Source organism: Rhinolophus ferrumequinum, chromosome 6 (genome assembly GCF_004115265.2).
Source record: "Rhinolophus ferrumequinum isolate MPI-CBG mRhiFer1 chromosome 6, mRhiFer1_v1.p, whole genome shotgun sequence".
NCBI classification, from domain to species: Eukaryota; Metazoa; Chordata; class Mammalia; order Chiroptera; family Rhinolophidae; genus Rhinolophus; species Rhinolophus ferrumequinum.
The window spans coordinates 84,889,631-84,911,499 of record NC_046289.1 but is presented as its reverse complement, the minus strand read 5'-3'; the positions used below and the strand labels follow the sequence as shown (position 1 = coordinate 84,911,499).

At 39.0% G+C, this 21,869-nt stretch overlaps 1 protein-coding gene and 1 pseudogene across 2 annotated transcripts in view; one reads left to right on the top strand and one right to left on the bottom strand.

Annotated features, from left to right (window-relative positions):
* Nucleotides 1-21,869, top strand: part of SLC25A21 (solute carrier family 25 member 21) — a 450,750-nt gene that overhangs the window by 101,279 nt on the left and 327,602 nt on the right. The gene's annotated exons all lie outside the window — the stretch shown is intronic.
* LOC117023564 (thymosin beta-4-like) lies at nt 20,116-20,241 on the bottom strand (annotated as a pseudogene).

The window sequence follows — 21,869 nt, the reverse complement described above, 5'->3', positions numbered from 1 at the left end:
TATTAAAATGTCAATAGCTACATATATATCAGCAATTACTTGAAATGTAAATGGATTAAATGCTTCAGTCAAAAGACATAGGGTGGCTGAATGGCTGAAAAAAACAAAACATTTACATATGCTGCCTACAAGAGACTCACTTCAGATCGAAAGACAAACACAAACTGAAAGTAAAGAGATGGAAGAAGATATTTCATGAAAATGGAAATGAAAAAGAAAAATCTGGGGTAGCAATACCTATATCAGACAAAATAGGCTTTAAAACAAAGGCTATAACAAGAGACAAGGACCCAGCAATTCCACTTCTGGGTAGTTATCTGAACACTAACTCAAAACACTAACTCAAAAAGACATATGCATCCATATGTTTATTGCAGCATTAAATATAATAGCCAAGATATGGAAGCAACCTAAATGTTTACCAATAGATGAATGAATAAAGAAGTGGTACATATATACAATGGAATATTATTCAACCATAAAAAATGAAAACTTACCATCTGCAACAACATGGATGGACATAGAGGGTATTATGTTAAGTAAAATAAGTCAGACACAGAAAGACAAATACCATATAATTTCACTATGTGGAATCTAAAAAACAAAATAAATGAACAAACAGAACAGAAACACACTCATAGATACAGAGACCATTTTGATGGTTGCCAGATGGGAAGGGTGGAAGGATGGGTGAAAAAGGGGAAGGAATTAAGAAGTACAAATTAGTTGTTATAAATAGCCATGGGGATGTAAAGTATGGCATAAGGAATATAGTAAAAAATATTGTAATTATGTATGGTGTCAGGTGAGTATTGGATTTATTGGGGTGATCACTTCTTAAACTATATAAATATCTAATTACTATGTTGTATATGTGAAATTAATATAATATTGTATGTCAGCTATATGTCAATTGAAAAAATAAAAAATTATTTTCTGTGTTGATGAATTAGAAGAAGAATCCAAAGCACCTGTCCCACTGCGTAGGCAGAGGGAGAGCTGGCTTTCAGCTCCAACTTGCCCTTTTATTGTGAGTCTTAGTGCAGTACAAAGCTGCTCAACTCTTGTGCTACATCCCCAGATAATTGTATGGAGTTACTCAGTACATGCATGAGTATGCATGAAAGATGCCTGATTTCCTAGGAGAAGCAATGTTTCTGAGAGGACATTATTTTTGAAAAACTTTATTCAAGGTACATTTTATTTTTATCCTTAGTATTATATATTTTTGCACTAATATTATAAATAATTTTTAACATACTTCACACTTTTGGCAAAGTTATCCTGTCCAGTAGCTCTTGGAAATAGTCAAAGACTATTATTTCACATGACAGCCAATTCATTTTGCTGTCATACAGATATGAAAAATTATATTAGTGTAGTATTTTTAAGCTTGTGGAAGGAATTATATCATATACTATGTTTACAATTAATATATATAGGTGTGTACACACACACACACACACACACACAGGAGGTCTGACAAGTACATTTGCAAACTTGTTGCAACGATGTTGCTAACCTATTTTGATATCAGAGGGATTATTCCTTATGAATTTGTACCAACTGGACAAACAGTTAACCAAGTTTACTATTTGGAAGTGCTGAAAAGGCTGCATGAAAAAGTTAGACGACCTGAACTTTTTGCCAACAATTCATGGCTCTTGCATCACAACAATGCACCAGCTCACACGGCACTGTCTGTGAGGGAGTTTTTAGCCAGTAAACTAATAACTGTATTGGAACACCCTCCCTACTCACTTGATCTGGCCCCCAATGACTTCTTTCCTTACCCAAAGATAAATATTAAAAGGAAGACATTTTGATGACATTCCGGACATCAAGGGTAACACAACGACAGCTCTGATGGCCATTCCAGAAAAAGAGTTCCAAAATTGTTTTGAAGGGTAGACTAGGCACCGACATCAGTGCATAGCTTCCCAAGAGGAGTACATTGAATGTGACAGTCTAGAGCTGTGTTGTTCAATACAGTATCCACTAGCCACATGTGGTTATTGAGCACCAGAAATGTTGCTCATTGAAATTCAGCACTGCTCTAAGTATAAAATACACAGATTTTAAAGACTTAGTACAAAAAAGAATCTAAAATACATGAATAATTTTTATGTTGATTACTTGTTGAAATGATAATATTTTGGAAATATTGTGGTAAATAAGATATTATTAAAATTAATTTCACTTTTTAAAAATGTGGCTACCAGAAAATTAGAAATTACACATATGACTCACAATCACGTTTCATTATATATCTATTGTCCAACATTGGTTTAAAGTATGTACCTTTTAATTATAATTTTAAAAAGTCTTGGATCCTTTCTGATCTATGATGTCTCTCAATCCTTTTTCATTCATGATTTTTTTTTCTTTTTTTGGCAAGACTTACTGACTTTGCTGATTCTTCCAATTCATGAACATGGAATATCTTTCCATTTCTTTGTGTCGTCTTTAATTTCTTTTAATAATGTCATATACTTTTCAGTGTATAGGTCCTTCACATCCTTTGTTAAATTTATTCCTAGGTATTTTATTCTTTTTGTTGCAATTGCAAAAGCCATTGTTTTTTTCATTTCTTTTTCTGATATTGCCATAGTACCCAAATCAATATACAGATGTAATGCAATCCCCATCAAAATCACAATGACATTTTTAAAAAAGAAATAGAACAAAAAAACATCAGATTTGTATGAAATCACAAAACACCCTGAATAGTCAAAGCAATCCTGAGAAAAAAGAACAAGGCCAGAGATATCACACTCTCTAACTTCAATTTATACCACAAAGTGACAGTAATCAAAACAGCATGGTATTGGTAAAAAAAAAACCAGACACTCGGACAAATGGAATAGAATTGAGAACCCTCAAATAAACCCAGATATGGGCATGTAATTTTCAACAAAGGAGCCAAAAATATACAATGGAGAAAAGAAAGCCTCTTCAATAAATGATGTTGGGAAAACTGAAAAGCCATCTGCAAAATAATGAAACTAGTCTGCTATCACCATGTACCAAAATTAACTCAAAATGGATCAAAGACCTAAATATAAGACCTGAAACATTAAATTGAATAGAAGAAAGCATAGGTACTAAACTTATGGACCTTGGGTTTAGAGAGGATTTTATGAATTTGACCTCAAAGACAAGGGAAGTAAAAGCAAAAATAAAGGAATGGGACTAGTATATCAAACTAAAAAGCTTCTGCACAGCAAAAGAAACCATCAACAGAACAAAGAAGCAACCGACCAAACGGGAGAATATATTTGCAAACAACATCTCTGATAAGCAGCTAATGTTCAAAATACATAAAGAACACATACAACTCAACCACAAGAAAACAAACAATTGAATTAAAAAATAGTCAGAGCACCTGAACAGACACTTCTTCCAAGAAGACATGCAAATGTCCAACAGATATATATATAAAAAAACGCTCAACTTCACTAGCTATTAGGGAAATATAAATCAAAACCACAATGAGATATGACCTAACACCTATTAGAATGACTATTATCAACAAGACAAGTAACAACAAGTGTTGGAGAGGTTGTAGAGGAAAAGGAACCCTCATGCACTACTGGTTGGAATGTAAATTGGTACAGCCACTGTGGAAACCAGTATGTAGTTTCCTCAAAAAATTAAGATTTGAATTACCATTTGACTCAGCAATCCCTCTTTTGGGTATGTACCCAAAATATCTGAAAACATTTATTTGTAAAGATATATGTACTCCTACAAATGGCAGTAGACATATGAAAAGATGCTCAATATCACTAATCACCAGAGAAATACAAATAAAAACCAAAATGAGATGTCACCTCACATCAGTTAGAATGGCTATCATCAACAAGAAAAATAATAAGTGTTGGAGAGGCTGTGGAGAAAAGGAAACCCTCATACACCGTTGGTGGGAATACAGACTGCTGCAGCTGCTATGGAAGGCAGTGTGGAGGTTCCTCAAAAAATTACGAATAGAATTACCATATGACCCAGCAATCCCTCTCCTGGGTATATACCCAAAAAATCTGACAACATTTATCCGTGAAGATATATGTGCTCTGATGTTCATTGTAGCTTTATTTACAGTGGCCAAGATATGGAAACAACCAAAGTGTCCTTTAATAGATGACTAGATAAAGAAGATGTGGTGTATATATATACACAATGGAATACTATTCTGCCATAAGAAAAAATGAAATAGTGCCATTTGCGACATCATGGATGGATCTTGAGATTCTTATGCTAAGCAAAGTAAGTCAGACAGAAAAAGTCAAGTGATTTCACTCATATATGGAATATAAAACTGAAAGGAGCAAACAAACAAGACAAAGAAGCAAAGAAACAAAAACTCATAGACCCAGACAATAGTTTAGTTACCAGAGGGTAAGGAAGTGGGGGGTGATAGAAGAGGGTAAAGGGGATCAAATACATGGTGATGGAAGGAGAACTGACTCTGGGTGGTGACACAATGTTACACATATGTGATGTGTTATATAACTGCACACTTGAAACCTATATAACCAATGTCACCCTGTGGGGACAGAGCCCCAAAAAGCAGTTTCCAGGCTCTCGGCCTCACATAGAAAGGTGCTGGCTCAGGTAGTAAATGGCCATCGACTGATCAAATGGCCATCAGCTGTGGCTAGTTGGCCGTCAGCTGTAACCAGTGAGCCATTGGCCACGAATATAACTGCCGTGGCTCGGCTAGCAGAAAAATGGGAGCTAGCAAGGAGATGGTGGCTGAGTCTGCAAGCGGCGCAGTGAGGGTTGAGAATTGTGTGGCACCTGTTTCCTGTGTCTCCAACCCAGTCGCCAGTGAGAGTATAGTGGTGTGACTCCCCTACCTATGGCTCCGTGGGTGTTCCTTTTTGGCCTCACCATGTCCTGCGTTCTTATGTGGGGAGTGGGAGCTGAGACCCTGCAGGCCGTCCTGCATGACACTTGGCGTAGTCGGCAGGATGCCCCGCAGGACAAATGGCGCAGCAGGCAGGATCCCCTGCACGACACATGGCGCAGCGAGCAGGGTACGGTGCCGGCCAAAGCTCTCCAAAGGGCGGTGGAGCGGTTTGTGCTTACGAACACTCAGTTGCAGGAAGACCAGGAGGAGCAGCTGCCTGAGAGCTGGAACCCCGTGGAGGGGTGGGAAGATATCGACAGTTCCCCAACCAGCAGAGGCCTGAGAAAGCGAAGGTCGTTGCGGCCCTGTGGGCTGGGAAGTGCTTGCTGAGGCAGCCCGGATGCAGGACTTGTAGTCCCAGGAGGAAAGGCTTGCTGAGTCCTCCATGGGAGCTGAGGATGAGGTCAAGGTCATCCCTCACCCCCAGGACAGCCCTGGAAAATGACTATGGACTATGGGGAATTGCCTTCCATCCCTAATTTAATGGACCACTTGACTGTTTGGGAACATACCACCATGTAATGGAACTGGCGGATATTTGCTTTTGTGTCTTGACCGGCCACCATCGAGAATATGTAAGCACCTTGACTGTGAGCCACTGTTGTTCCAGCACGGTACCCTGAGAGGCCTAGAGAGAGTGGCAATGCCCTGAGAGCCCTGGCTGTGTCCAGGAAGTCTGGCTGTGTCCAGAGAGAGTGGCAGTGCCCTGAGAGCCCTGGCTGTGTCCAGGAAGTCTGGCTGAGCCCAGAGAGAGTGGTAGTGCGCTGGGAGCCCTGGCTGTGTCCAGGAAGTCTGGCTATGTCCAGAGAGAGTGGCAGTGCTCTGAGAGGCCCTCGTGTGCCCGGGGAGACTAGTGGTACCCTAAGAAGTCCAGGAAGTCTGGCTGTGCCCAGAAGTACTGGTGGTGCCCTGAGAAACCCTGGCTGTGCCCGGGGAGACTAGTGGTACCCTAAGTAGTCCAGGAAGTCTGGCTGTGCCCAGAAGTACTGGTGGTGCCCTGAGAAGCCCTGGCTGTGCCCGGGGAGACTAGTGGTACCCTAAGAAGTCCAGGAAGTCTGGCTGTGCCCAGAAGTACTGGTGGTGCCCTGAGAAGCCCTGGCTGTGCCCGGGGAGACTAGTGGTACCCTAAGAAGTCCAGGAAGTCTGGCTGTGCCCAGAAGTACTGGTGGTGCCCTGAGAAGCCCTGGCTGTGCCCGGGGAGACTAGTGGTACCCTAAGAAGTCCAGGAAGTCTGGCTGTGCCCAGAAGTACTGGTGGTGCCCTGAGAAACCCTGGCTGTGCCCGGGGAGACTAGTGGTACCCTAAGAAGTCCAGGAAGTCTGGCTGTGCCCAGAAGTACTTGTGGTGCCCTGAGAAACCCTGGCTGTGACCAGAGAGCTTGGCTGTGTCCAGGAAATAGCATTCACCTCCAGGCTCCTCGCACAGGGCCCCTCGCGGAAGACACTTGTCGCGTAGATTGTGAGGCGAGAGCCTGTAGGGGTGGAGTGTGGGGACAGAGCCCCAAAAAGCAGTTTTCAGGCTCTCGGCCTCACATAGAAAGGTGCTGGCTCAGGTAGTAAATGGCCATCGACTGTGATCAAATGGCCAGCAGCTGTGGCTAGTTGGCCGTCAGCTGTAACCAGTGAGCCATTAGACATAACTGCCGTGGCTAGGCTAGTAACAGAAAAAGGGGGAGCTAGCAAGAAGATGGTGGCTGAGCCTGCAAGCGGCGCAGTGAGGGTTGAGAATTGTGTTGCTCCTGGTTCCTGTGTCTCCAACCCAGTCGCCAGTGAGAGTATAGTGGTGTGACTCCCCTATCTATGGCTCCGTGGGTGTTCCTTTTTGGCCTCACCATGTCCTGCGTTCTTATGTGGGGAATGGGACCAGAGACCCCGCCTGATGCCCCGCACGACACACCCCAATCAATTTAATAAAAATTAAAAAGAAAAAAAACTACTGACTTGATTTATTCAGTTACTATGTGTTGAAGCATTGAAATTCCAAGAACAGTAGGGAGGTTATGTTAGTAGTTCTTAACTCTGGTTGCTTTATAACCTTGTGAGGAAATTTAAAATAAATAAATAAAGATGACCTTAACCCCATCCCTGCAGTTTCTGATTCAGAATGTTTTTGGGTGGGTGGGAGGAGGCGTGAGCAGTCCTGACATGTTTTAAAAAACAAACCCCCTACAGGTGAGTCAGAGGTGAACAAACCTCCCACAGGTGAGTTAGTTTATAGCTACAATAGGACACACTCTGAAGTTAAGACTGCTGGGTAAAAATAGAGGTCATAGCTGCTCTAATTATTGGTCTGAGTGGCTCAACCCAAGGTTTCTGCTGGGAGTCTAGCCTGTGAAAGTTTGTGTGCTCACCATACATTAGCTCCCTTGACCTTCTCAGGGACTCTGAGGCAGACATGCTTACTGGTGCTTCACAGATGCGGAAGCCATGACTCAGAGAATTTAGGTAAGTTCCTTCTCAATTAACTATCACTAGAGTGAAATTGTGAACCTTTCTGTGTAGATTTATAATTAGGTGCCTCTCAGCTGTCAGGTACACGGGCAAGTAGCCAGTGACATCTCTCTAAAGAGAAGCTTTGCATTTTTGAGGGTTGAATGATGTCGACCTCTTTAGATGGTACCACCTTCTCATTGGAGTGCAGCGGTAAACTTTTTACTGCAAAACCAGGAATATGTAGTAGTAATGTCTCTTCCCCTCCCTGAACCACATAGCTTTCCTTAGGTAGTAGTTGATCGAGACACATGACCCAGTTTATGAGAAGAGTAGTTTCCTACCTATGTGTTCTTAGAAAGGGGTGGTTAGCATATGAAAAATGACACGGCCACTGGGAGAAATATGTATTTGTATGGTCTACCTTAATCTTACAAAATCTAAATGTGATACTGTTCTCATGAGTTCTCAGGAGATAGCATTTTTCCTGAAGGTTTTCCTTGGCTTTCTTTCAGATATGTTGAGGGAGGAATAGAAGTAGTGGTCGTTTTTCAAGAGAGCCTAAATAGGTACACAAACATTGTAAGCAATGGAAGAACTTTGTGAAGGGACCTGGAAAGTAGTTTTTAAAGAGTAATTTTCTGTCTAAAATATGAAGAGTCTTCATTCTTTGGGTAATTGTGGTGAGTTCCACATTAATTTTAAAATTTGCTTTCTTTTTTCCTAAAATTATGGTCAAACCAAAACATATATTCTTTTTAGGGATAGCATGAAATTCAATACCTACAATTCTGTGCTATTAATATATTCTTCTTGTTTTCCCTGATAAGCCTGATAAAGGTAAGTTGAAGCCTGGCATAGAGTGGGCAATTCATTGAAAACCGTATCTACTTTGCATGAAATTCAGGATAGGTTTTAGTTTCTGTCACCACATATGGATATTGATAAAAACACTTTTGTTTTCTAAGAGCAAAGCAAATCAAAAGCACAAGATTGCATTTTGTTTTTTTAATCAATGTGAACTTCTTTACTGCCCCATTTCAAAACTCTGCTGGGACTGATTTAATAGTTCTTGTTAGGTTACATATTTTCTGTGTTTTTCTGGAATGATCGTGCTGTTTGATAAATAATTACTAAGCATTCATTGATTTATTTTTCATTAACATCTGGGTTTGGTGAGACCCAGTGCCTTTTGCTTTTGCCTCTTAGCAAAGTTCTAGCAATGGTCCATGGTCTGTTCTTTGCTACATTGCCACTTTAGGTCATGTTTTTCTTATTGCTTCCATACTTCTGACTTTGCTCTGGTTTCACAGCACTTGATACGTATTGGTTATCCTGTGTTAGTGCACAAAATGTATACTTTAAAACATGTCTCAGTTGCCTGGACAGAGCGTCTGATTTGCATGTTCCAAAGGTCTAGGTTTGACACCCAGACTAAATTTCCTCTAGCCTGCAGTGTGCTCTTCTTAATCTCACATGAATTGATTTCCAGAATAGTTTGGGATTAATACAATCCCACCAGTGTGCGTTTCCTTAGCCTCAATGCCTTTCCAAATCCTTTGACTCATTGTGACTTTTAGAAGTTCTTGAACTCTTGGAAGGAAGACTCTGCTTAAATTATTTCCATAGTTCCTGTGTGAGAGATTTCTTTGTGATTAGTGCAACTCAGTAGTTGCTTAGAGGCTTTTGAACTACAGTGTTTTGAAATAAACTACAATAAGGCCAAATGTTCCGGATACCATTGTCCTATTTAAGACAGACCAGGGAACCTCTGGGGACTAGGACCAGGCGCGTTGGTGTGGGGCAGAAATAGTTCAACAGTTGCAGCTGCGTTCAACAGCACAATACACTTTCAATTGTTTTCTTGTTCCTACTAAGAACTAAGAATCCCGTATCCTGCACAATTTGAGGATAGAACTTCTAATTAGTGGGAGAGGGAAAAAAACTACAGGCAGAGCACAATCATGAATGTGTACGGACTTTAAGAAATCAATCCAATACCTGCTTCATGGAAACTTGATCAGAGAATGCTCTGCAACGGGTTGCTCTTTATAAACTGTTATATTATTGGCACTTCGATATTAATTGCAAAGTATCTCTAACAGAAAGTTCAGGATTTGTCATTGTTATTAAAATTATTGTAGGGAGTAATATTTAACAATATTTTCAAATGCTTTCCTAATGTAAATACATGTGCATTGAGATAGTTGACTTTAGTTTAAAACTCCATTTCAAAGCTATTTAACACCCCTCCCCCAACTACCTGCATCCTGCAGAGAAATAACATTCTTCTTTAGGGGGGAAAAAGTATAAGGCCAATATATGTCATAGTCTATGATAGTGTGAGAGCAAACCCAGTTCATTGGATTAGACAGGCAATTAAGAGAGCAGATATGCTCTACCCTTCCTATTCATAGCCATGGATCTGGAAAAACTTGACAGTTTCTATGGGGAGGTAGTGCATGCAGCCTGGTGAAGCTCAAGGCCTCTGAAGCCAGACAGCCTGCATTAGAGCTCTGGCTCTGCCACTTACTAGCTGTGTGACTTTAGGCACGTTACTCAACTTCGTTATAAGGTTTTTGCTGCTTCATTTGCAAAACAAGAATTATAATATACCTACCTAATAGGGTTATTGTGAGGATTAAACAGGTTAATTTATGTACAGAACTGAAAACAGGTTGGGACACAGAATAATCCTTCTGTAGAATGGTAACGGTTGTTAATTTTAGGTATTGAAACTAAAACACATTGGTAATACAGTATCGGCATCATCATCATTAGCATATTTTCAAATACTAGGACACAACATAATGCCTATAATTCCTCCATCATTCAGAGGGGAAAGATCATTTCACAGATATGCTAGAGTAGAGAAATTGTGACTCCTCAAAAACCCCAGTGAGTTAATCACAGAATCAGATAGAGAACCCAGGTTTCCTAACTTCTCGTCAGGTGCTGCACCACCATCAATATGAATGATGTTGAACAATGGTTTTGCTGTTCAGAGTCTGACCTTCCAGGTCCAATGGAGACTCCAAAACAAACAAACATGAGTTCTTGTTTTTGTTACCCTGGGGTGGAAACTGCTTGAGACTTTGGGGAATTAAATTCATTACTTTTGAGTCTCTGAATGTCTTGGGGTTTCTTCAAACTGAGTTCCTGTCATTATTTTGTGGTTCTCGATGAAATGCACTCTTTTCACTTTCCACTTTTGAAATATTAGTGAAGGTTTTTTTCTAGCAGTTTGTCTTTTCGTTCAACTATACATGCTCTCAGACTCAAATGATGGCAAGTAGTAGATTAAAAAAATAATTACAAAGCATTATAGAATCCATTAATTCTATGATAATGATTCCCAGAGATCTCTCCTTCATAACTGTGGTAATTTAAAACACATTTATTTACACCACACAGTTTCATATTCCCCAGAATGTCCCAGTGTAGAGATTTGATTATTTAGCCAATCTAGATAACTACATACTCACTTTTAGGATCATGTAACCTCAGATTTCAAACGTGTCTCTGGGGGTCTCACAAACAAGTGATTTTAAAGCTATACTCCACGGAATATCATGGCGATTTAGAAGCAGCATGTTTTGGGGTAACAGCAGTAGGGAACAAGAGTGTCTTCCCTTGTCAATTCCCCCAACAGAATTTTTTTTTCATGTTTTGTATCTTGGTCATCTTCATAATATTTATTTTAAAAAAAGAAAAGGTTTTTCAGTTAGACTGATATTTGGGAAACATGGATCTACACCAATTTTCTCGTGTTATCCAGGAAGAAACAAATGGCAAATAAAAGTAACTTAATCTTCAGTTTTGGGGATTTTACCACAAATTTAAAGACCAAAAGAGTTGGAAATCACTTCTTAGTTTAAGTCAAGACAGGATTGGGGGAACATTCTTCATAATGTAGTTTCAAATTTTACTTTTCCTTTCTTCACAAGCCTGAAGTCCTTCTTGGTTTTTAGTGCTTCGTGACTGTACCCTACCTTTAAAAAGCCCAGTATTATACATAGAAATTCAAGTTTCTAAAACTAAAGGGAATGATTAGTCACTTTACACAAAGCCAACGTTCCCATAAATAGTGAAGCAAAAGTTCCAGTGATACAGTCGCTGTTGAAGTCGGTTGCGATATGCTGAGTGGATTTGGGAAGGATGCAATTGGAAAGTTGGCTGTGCATTTGTTGGTCGTAGGGAGAGTGGAGTCCATCTGACCTACGGTGAAAAGTGGAAAGGGAAAGAAGTAGATGCATTTACTTAATATTAAGTAGATGTAAATAACAGGACTTGCATTGTATCTGTGGGTAAAGCTGGAGAGGATTTGAAGATGACCTCAGTCCTGACTTGGACTGATTGAGCAATTTCCTGAAACAAGAAATTGGGAGGGGAGCAGGGTTTGGAAAATAGAACGATGCTGTCAGTACTGACTGCATCAAATCTGGATTTCCAAGGGTTAAAAAATGGCAATGTGTCATAAGGAGAAAAACACATAGGTCTGGAACTCAGGAAAATATCTGACCTGGTGGTACAGCGTTGGTAGGCTCTGGCATGTTAGGAGGAAATCGAATATATAAAGAAAAACAGGAGAGAATGATAGCCAGAGTATTATGGGCTCATTGTCAGAAAACTGTATTCAGACGCACCTCGGTTTATACAATACATGTTTTTCCCCAAAGGCTGTATGAACAAAACTTTTATAAATTAATGTTTTGAAAAGTTCACCGAAGAGCTTTGTATATTAATGAATCTTGTAATGTGAAGAATGCTTAATACAATTAATATCCTCCTAATTGATTTTCTTCAGACAGATTTTGTATATTCAATTTTCATAAATCAAAGTCTACCTGAACAATATTTCTGTAAAGAGTTAGGAAATGTCCCTGGAACTCAAACTACGTTTTTTTTTTTTATTTATTTATTATTATTTTAAAAAAGGAACTTCAAAAACGAGAGAGCATCTAAGAAATTCCTTTGAAAATTGTTAGTCATTTTTTGGAGATGGTGAAATTAAGTTTGCTGTTTTTATTTCATTTCTAAAGTTCTCTACCTAGAAGAAATTGGAGGGTATTTTGGAAACAACAGTTTGATGATCTCAAAAATTTTCTCCCTCAACATAACTTAATATTTTTGCTGTTCTTGGAAATCCGATAGATAGTTTGCTATGTTCTGAACTCAGCTTCCAGCTAGCTGTGTGGCAGTTGAAGCAAAAAACTTTCACTCTATTTGCTCACCAGCTTTAAAAATATATCAACAAACTGAGAGTATCAAATTCACATGTCTGTTTTTCTATGGCAAGTAAAGGTTACCCCTTAATGTATAATGGGGGAGAGATCATGGAGGAAAAACGTTGCACGGGAAGCACTTTCCCTAGCAGAAATTGCTTAAATCACAGCTTCTCCACTTCATGTGCTGAGAAAAATGAGTGTTGACTCACTGAAGTTTTCCTGACCTTCTTACACTCATTTACCTCAAGTTAATCTAGTTTAAGGATAGAATAATATTTACAGTCTTTAGATTTAATTTGGATTAGGAAGGCTTTCCTAGTTTGGGTGGAAGTGTTGTTGAGAGAATTGGGATTCTTAATCATTTAAACAAAAATGTATCTAAGTAGTCACCTGCTAAGTTCTGCATGATGTGAAAAAACAAAAAAGACAAAGTTGGTGTTCAGTGTGCTGTCTGAATTTTTAGCTGTATATTGAAACTCACTGCTGGAGCTGACTGTCCTGAATTCTGCTCAAGGCCTATTACTGGATTTGAAACTGGAAGCACTTTTCCTTTTTACGTATTTAGTTAAAAATCAGAACATTCTGTTACTAGCAGTGTTGCTCCTACTGAAAAGAAATAGATCACATCTATGTGGTGATGAAAATGCATGCCCTGGTATTCTAAAACCAATTGTTTATTCATTTGAGTATGCCACGTGGATCAGTTTCTCAGAGACAGCTAGTTATAGACCCAGACTGACCATATTTCTAATTTGCAAATAGTGAATTACTTTTGAAGCTCTTCTCTGTTAGAGGCACCGCACCGAGTTACTGAAAAATTTAAGGCAAAACCCCTTCTTCAGGAATTCACAAACCAGTTAAGTAGTAAAAATAAATACATAAGATATATGAGCTAATTTTCCCCCATAAAGACAGTATTCCCAAGAGCTGCATTTTAAGCCTTTTGCTCTTTTCTATTTTCTATCCTCTTCCTCCTTGAAGCCTGTAAATATGAGGAAAGTATATCTGTGTCTCCCAACTTTTGCACAGTCTGAACCCATATTTACATCCATCGAAGTTCTGGACTTCTCCCTTTGAATGTCTTACACAACCTTGAACTCAAAAATATTAGAATGAGTTTGTCATCTTCAGCAACCCTACTTTCATTTCTTAATCCATTGTCTATTTACCTAGTTGCTGAAGCCTTAACTGTGGGGATCTACTGGCCACTTCCCCACACATTTAATTAGTTAATTCCCTTTCCTCTGTCTCCATCACTTCCTTCCTTCCTGTCCACTTCCTGCAGCCTGTGCATCCACCATCCGAGCCTAAGCTTCCACCCGCTCTCATGTGGTCTACTTTGATAGCCTCTTAATACCTCTTCCTATCTCTGGTCTGGTCTTCTTCCAATTCATTTTACACAGTAAAAAGTGAATTTAATGATGTCATTCAATTGCTATTTAAATACCTTTAATAAATCTCAAGATATAATTTAAGCTTTTTACCCAGCATAAATGGTCCTTCTCACTAGTTTCATCTGTCCCCACCATGCCAGGCATATAGAACTCCTTGTAGCTCTTTGACCTCACCCTGTAACAAATTTCGGCCTAGCCACCAAAACCCACCTTGAGCACTAATTCCTCCAGGAGGCTTTGCTGCATCTCCCCATCTGTCTTTGCTGAGGTTCCACAAGCCCTGTGTTTACCTCCCTTATAGTACAGATCAAACTTTACCATAATCATCACGTTACTTATCTGTCTCTATATTAGACACCAAATTAGATCCTTGAGGGCTGGAACCTAGCCTTTAGTGACTGTGTATTCCAGTGTCTAGCACAGGACCTGCCACATACAAGAGGCTCAGTAAATGCCTCTCTGATAGGTGCATCCATATAGTGGAAGACTACTCAGTAAATTATTAGTGATATATGCAACAGCATGGATAAATCTGATTATAACTGTGTGGAGTGAAAGAAGCCAGCCAAAAAAGAGCACATACAATAGGATTCCACATATGTAAAATTCTAGAAAATAGATATTAATGTGTAATGACAGAAAACAGATCAGTGGTTGCCTGGGGAGAAGCAAGAATGAGAGGGAGGGATAACAAAGGGGATGTGAACACTTTTGGGGGTGATGCATGTGTTCAGTATTATCTTGAATTGTGGTAATGATTTCACAGGTGAATACAAATGTCAAATATTATCAAGTTGTACATTTTAAATAGGTGCTGTTAAGTCAATTATACCTCAGTTAAAAATAATGCCAATAAGACAGAGGAATGAATGAGTCAATGAATGTCTTTAAACTTTATTGGGACACGCTATCAGGGACTTGGGAAAAGAGGCAGGATTATACGTGCTAATAACTGTGGTGTTTCACAGTGGAACCATGTGTGTACTTGGGCTGGTGCTCCCCACCCCCACCTTCCCACCATTGTACTTCACCTATGACTACTTAGCAACCATTCCCTGCCTCCCTGGTATCAGATTCAGTAGTTTGGTGTACTGGAAATAACTAAAACTTTGAATTATGGGATTATGGATTATTTTTCTAGAAGAAGCAAAGAGGAGACTGGGGAAGGGCATACCCCTTGTCCATGTGGTTGTGGTGGGGGTAAGGGAGGTGTATGAATGGCAGTGTTGCTAGGAGATTCAGGCCAGGTTGGAGGTATAAGACATCTGGTATCTGTGACTCTTGGGCATAGGAATCTCTGTGTTAACGAAAATGGAAAATCACATGCTGTACTAGTCCCTCACTAAGAAAAGTACCCCAAAGCTAGTTCACTCTATAGTCTGTAAGACCAGAAATACCCTCTCCCAATATTTTTCTTATTTCCTGAATATGTTCTAAAATCCTCTCTCAAGAGATACTTTATTCCATAATTGGAAATGAGGTTTAAAATTAAAAACTCTTAAAAGAGAGAATATATTTGCAATAATTAATTCAGTTGAAGTGTAAATAATATCACATCTTGCTGTTTGGAGAAGTTATAAATTAAGACGGCACATAATACCTGAGTATGGGAAAAGAGAGAGGACTCTCACAAATGCTGAAGGGGAGTCTAGAGGCAAAAAGACAAAATTTTCAGATGTTATAATTTTGCCAGCTCCATTATTCTTCATTTTTTACTGACAAATAGAAGGTGGGTATACCCTATGTCACCTCAGAAATCTTGATTCCAATGGATGTGACTAATATGTCTAGATGAAAACAAAGGCCGGTGAGTGGTCGTTTACGATATGCTTAGCTACAACAGACCAAAGAGCATGATGGCTAGAAAAGAAAGCCATTTCGGACTTTGGTTCAGTCAGGTAGGCATATTTCTTGATTTTCCTCCATATAATACAGGAAACACATAACTGAAAACTCTAGAAACAAACAAACAAAATATTTGATTATATGACCTTTCCGTACCCACAAGAAGCTTTCAGTTTAAATAAGGGCAAAAAGGTATATGTACATGAAAAAACAAAAGAACAGAAGCAGAAGAATCATAGGGAAAAAATATAAACATCTGCAGAATATAGAAACATCTCCCTAAGTGATTTCTCCTGTCAATGTGCAAACAGTGTTGTTGAAGTTACTCGCTTGAGTAGAGCCATATGGGGTTCGTTTCAGGGATGATTCCTGGCACCATTCTGAGGAGGAGGGCCATGATCTGTGAAGACTTCTGGGCTGGGGGAATGCAGAGGCAAGAACAAGTGACTCTGAAGTTCTCTGGAAATGTGAAATGTGACAAGAATCAGATACTGTGGAAATGTAAGCTAGAAATGTGTCAGGAGGAGAGGGTCAGGACATGAGCCAGAATAAAGGAAGAAATCACCCAAGTCACCACTGACCTTTTTGGAAAAAAAAAGAAAATGTTAAGTAATAGGACAAAAGTGAAAAATAAATGTAATTAGCATGAAAAAGGGAGAAGAAAGATGGAACACTAACCTTACTTGATAATTTGTCAAGTAATTGCCTCTTCATATGAAAGCAATGCTGGGGATTTTAGGCTTTCCTTGCGCAGAGGATTTGGGTGAAACTCAGAATTAAGTTAACTGCTTTTTTAAAAAGACCACTCATTAGTAGCAAAAGGAAGATCATGGTGATGGTTCCCGGGAACTCAGTACTATATACTAGAGGGGATCTTCTGAAAAACAAGTCTGTTACATTGCAAGAGTAACCCGAACTTAGAAATCCTGCCAAAGGAGGGGACTAGGAAGGGAATGTGTGTCAGACTAAAGAGCAGAATGACTTCTCTCTTAGTAAAACGTTTGGAAAAATTTAAACAATTTTGTTTCGCCAAGAACTCTGAAGCAAAGTTCCTCACTGACCCCTCCACACTTCGCCCTCCCCAGCTTCATCCCTCCATCCCCCACCCCCTTCACCTCTGCTTTGAGATTCTCTTTGGCTTCCAACCTGTCATGATGTATGTTCCAGGGCACATTGTAAAATAATTTGATGTTCATTTATGGAGAGAGAAAACATTTCCTAAATCTTCTTTCCAGGCCACCTGTAAACCAGTGACAGGGCCTAGCTAAGTAAACAGGAAAGCCGGCATCCTCTGCGTCAGAAACCAAACACAGAAGAACCGATTCTCTGGGTAGGTGGGTCAGTCGTGTCTGAACATCTGCTTTTCTTAGCCTTTCCTCTCCTTTCCCCTCCCTTGATGTATAAAGTCCTTAACTGTCTTTATTCATGTGGGGAAAAGAAGTTTATTACTAATGAAATGGAAGCAGACCTGGATGACTTCAGTGTTAAAATTTTGGAAAGTATTGGGAAGGGGTAGAAAAAGAAACCAACCAGGTCATTGATTAAAGAACAGGAGAAGAATACATTATAAAGAGAGGCATTTTAGAATTTTTTTTTAAACTAAGAAAACATTACATCTTGTTAGTAAATGTTGAATATGTATGATAAAGGATTCAACATAGCAGGTGCATTTTAAAACTCGCGTAATAACCAGGAAAGAACAAAGAAATCTATATATCTGTGTATAGGAAGAGTCAGTTTGAACCTCTGGATTTCACTCCATATCCCTGATCTGCAGTTACTTTTTGATTATGGCACAGTGTTGGCAAAAGAATCCAACTTGTTAAAAGTGTTAAAAAAAATCTCTGGCATTTCCTGTTGGTTGGAAGCTGTTTGGCTTTCTGCATTACTATTTTGTGTTATCACTGGCCAAGCACCTTTGCTGGGTAGAAAAATACTGGTGCAAATTTTACTGGCAAGGTGGGAGTAGAAGCCATAAAAATTCTCAATTTCCCTTTTAAAAACTTAACTCATTTATCCAAGAGGAATGAATACAGAAGGACAAGAGATTTTAAATTTCCCGTCCATCTGGGTACAGCCGTGTATTTTGACTCCAAGCACAATAAAACAACGTTACTTGCTGGTGGTATATGACATAATGACCCAAATATGTTTTTAAAAAATCATTTATTGCTGTACATAAACAGCGAAGTTAGCGCAAGGGATGATAAAATAACACGGGTAATTCTTCCTTTAGCTGGGAACCATTGGCGGCCCATTAGGATTCCAGATGTAGCTGTGTGTGCTTTTCCATTTGTTTTCCAATGTCTAGTGCTTATGCCCTTGGTACCTTGACGGTGCTTGTCAGGCATGTTGGCTTTTCAGCTTGAGGTCTTCCTTGGAGAAACACACTGATCAGGCTCTGGGCTATAAAGCACGCTATTGTCTTGGGCCCAGTTTGTTGAGAATATAAGACCCAAGGGCAGCCTCCTGCCAAAGGTCAAATACCAGCTTGACCAAAGTTCCTCAAGTCAACACTGGACCTCCCCAGACAAGAGATACTTCAACTCTTCCTAAAGAAAAAGTGTTTTTATGTTTTTATCACTCTGTAATGATAAAACCTCTGTAATGACAGAGGTTGTTGTAGTACCAGTAAGCTGAAATGGATTTTGATAAATTATTTAGGGTAGTTTATTTCATGAAAAACAGCTTACAGGGCCAGAAGCTTATAGATAAAATAAAAAATAAAATGTATTCCAATGTTTTGGGCATTTAAAAAAGAAGTAATCTCCCAGCCCAAGAGATGGTCTAATAAGCAATAGTGGAGCATATACGTTGTAAAACTGTACAGATAGACTCGTTGTATTTTAAGCAGAGAAAGAAAGCAGTTAAAAATAGAACCATAGCTAATTTAGCAAGTGCCCTGACTGCCAAAAATGCATGTCTGAAATCAGGTGGGTGTTTCTTTATGAGTCACTTAGCCAAATGTAAAATTTATAGCCCAGTCTTGTACAGACTCTAGCAAAGACTCAGAGCATCAGTTTATTGCAGGGCTACTATTAAGGATGCTTAAAATTCCCCAGCTTTACACTCCTCACCCCAGGGGTCTAGCCTTAGCTAGTTATGATTGGGCCCGGCCCAAATGCTCCTATTAGACAGGGATTTAAGTATTCAACAATACAGTTAGGTCTTTTTTTGTGGAGCTGAATGTTCTTCCTCCTGGGGAGCTCAACTCACCCCCCTGTGTCCAACAACAGCAACTTCCTTTCACTTCTTACCACTTTTCACCTGTGCCCTGGCTTAGCCAATAGAAGGAAATAATGCTTGAAGAAAACAAAATAAATAGCAGATGGCTGAGTGTACTCTGGGATGAATAAATTACAGTCACGAAGGGGAAAAAGTAGGTTGGTGGATGTACACTGCTGTATTTGTCGCTGACATACAGGATGCTCAGCACGATGACCTCAACATGTACCAGGTCCACCACCATTAATCACTCCCCATAATTCAAGCCAGAAATTTAATGAGCCCAAGGGATCAGTGACCCCTTGGAGTGGGAGCTGAGAAAGTGAGCTAGAGACAAAATACAAAATACTAACGTGGCTCCACGTTAGATGGCAGTGGCTTCACAGGTCCCAAGAAACTCAAGTGATTTTGGACGGACTTTATCCCAGGTGGCCTCAGATGGAGTACAATCATCTGAAAAGCTACATCCTCTATGGTAAGGTCGTTCTTTCTAATAAATAAACATAATAAGTAATTGCCCCCCACCTCCCATACCACAGTGTCATCAAGAAACTTTTCTAAGTTGCGAAATAGAACACAATGCGGCAGCCTTTTAGAAAGCAAACTGCATATCAGATTCATCATCAAAGTAAGCCCTGGAATACCTGCAACACTGTTTCTTTGACAAATTTTGGGGTTTTTTGTTTTGTTTTGTTTTAGGTTTTAAAACGTTTTATGTGGATATTTAAAAACTGTGCATTCCAATAATTAAAATCATTTAAACAAAAAGAATGACACTCTGAGTAAATTGCATTTTACAACCTGCAGGAAACCTTGGGCCAGCTTGGTTTTTACTCTAGATTTCACTGTCATCCCACCCAGCTTCCGCCTTCACCAACATACAATCTCCCAGACAGCCAGAGAGGCAGATGGGAGAGGCAGGTGGGCATTTGTTGGCAGTAGTAATTTGATGCGAAAAGGGCTGGCATAGTCATTTAAACTTGACCCAATCTCTTTGCATCTTACAAAGTTAAACAGCTAAAAGGAGTAAAATAAGGCAATGTTTGTGAAATGGACACAGCATATTGACCGTGGGTGCCTCATTACGATTCGTCTTTCTTCTCCTGTTGAGTTGTTTATTTTGAAGGCAGTGGATATTTCTGTTGCGTTTCTGTCATCTTCAATTTTGACTTACCGAGTTTCTCAATCTTAGCCATATCGGGTTTGTCAGATATGGTTGCCAGAGGAAGCTGAGCGAGACGCGTGCACGAGTGGAGTCCGAGTTGCTTGCCCAGTGGCTACTGCTGGCCCAATTTGGTTTTTAAATGTAATTTTTATTCATCAGAAATTTTTTTTGTCTGAAAAATTTGGCGCTCTCCCAATCTTTGTCCATTTTTCCATCCATGGTAACTTCATCATCAAGCTACAAGTCTTAACAGCTATATCCCTAAAGAAATAAACATGCATTTATATTTATCAATATCCTCTGAATAGTTCCATTAAGAACTATCTTCTAAACCAACAAATTCATCATTGATGCCAATTTCTTAGTTTCCACTAGATTTATCCCTGGAATTTTGTCAAGAAGAGAGAGAAAAATAGTAATATCTCAGGAGACTAATTGAGAAAAAAGTAGGAAAAAAAATAAATATGGAGCGAGATTTTCTTCTAAAAATATCCCAAAAAAGACGGGGTTAGAAAACAAAAGTAGACAAATAATAAATTTAGTTCCTTGTAGACCCACTGACTAATTTCCATTAGCTGTGCCCAGTTGCTTATAGGCCTTGGTGTGAAGAATATCAAGTGGATTGACTTTGTTCTGCTTATCGCACAGCCATCCTTTCTCCTTGCTGCTTCGCTGAGTTTCTCTCATACCATCTTTTAAGTTTTCTCAGAAAATATAATAAGGTGAAGACGTTGAGGTGGAGTAACCCATATGTCCATTGACAGATAAAATTGACCAAAAAAAAGTAGCCTGTACATAAAATGGAATATTATTCAGCCCTAAAACAGAAGGAAATGTTGTCACATGCTACGGCATGGATGAACCTTAAGGCCATTATGCTAAGTGAAACAAACCAGTCACAAAAAGACAAATACCTTATGATTTCACTTCCACGACGTATTTAAAGTAGTCAAATTCATAGCAACAGAGAGTAGTGGTTGTGTGATTGAGGGGAGTTGCTATATCATGCGTATAGAGTTCCAGTTTTGCAAGATGAAAAATTTCTGGATATTCATTGCACAACAATGTAAACATACTTAACACTATTGAACTGGTCACTTAAAAATGGTTCAGATGGCTAAGTTCATATTATATGGTTTTTTTTCACACAATTAAAAGATGAAGATATTGGTTGTATTTCCTTTACTTTTTTAGTATTAATTAGAACAATCCACTGTTGTACATTGCGACTTGGTAACTATTTAAGTTCTTCCCAAACGCACTACATGGATCGATTTTTAAAATAAACATTTTATTATGAAAATTTTCAAATATTCACTGACTAGAATAGTATAAGGCACATATATCCATTACCAACTATAATTTTATAGAATCATAACTATAATTAAATTATAATTACAATTGTAATTTTACTAATCTTGTTCTATTTCTCCACCCTTTTTTTTTTTGGAGTATTTTAAAACAATGCATGGATTAGCTTTTAATTATAGCCTTAGCAATTACTTCAGAAACTTAGAATACATTGTTTAAAGATCTTGTCACATAAAAATACTATTTGTGATTTAGAGGAGATATTTTCTGTAGAACTTTAATTTCTTCAAATATAAAATTCAGGTAGAGATATATGGAAAACTATGGGGAAGGTCTATGATTAAAGGAATAGGAATGTTG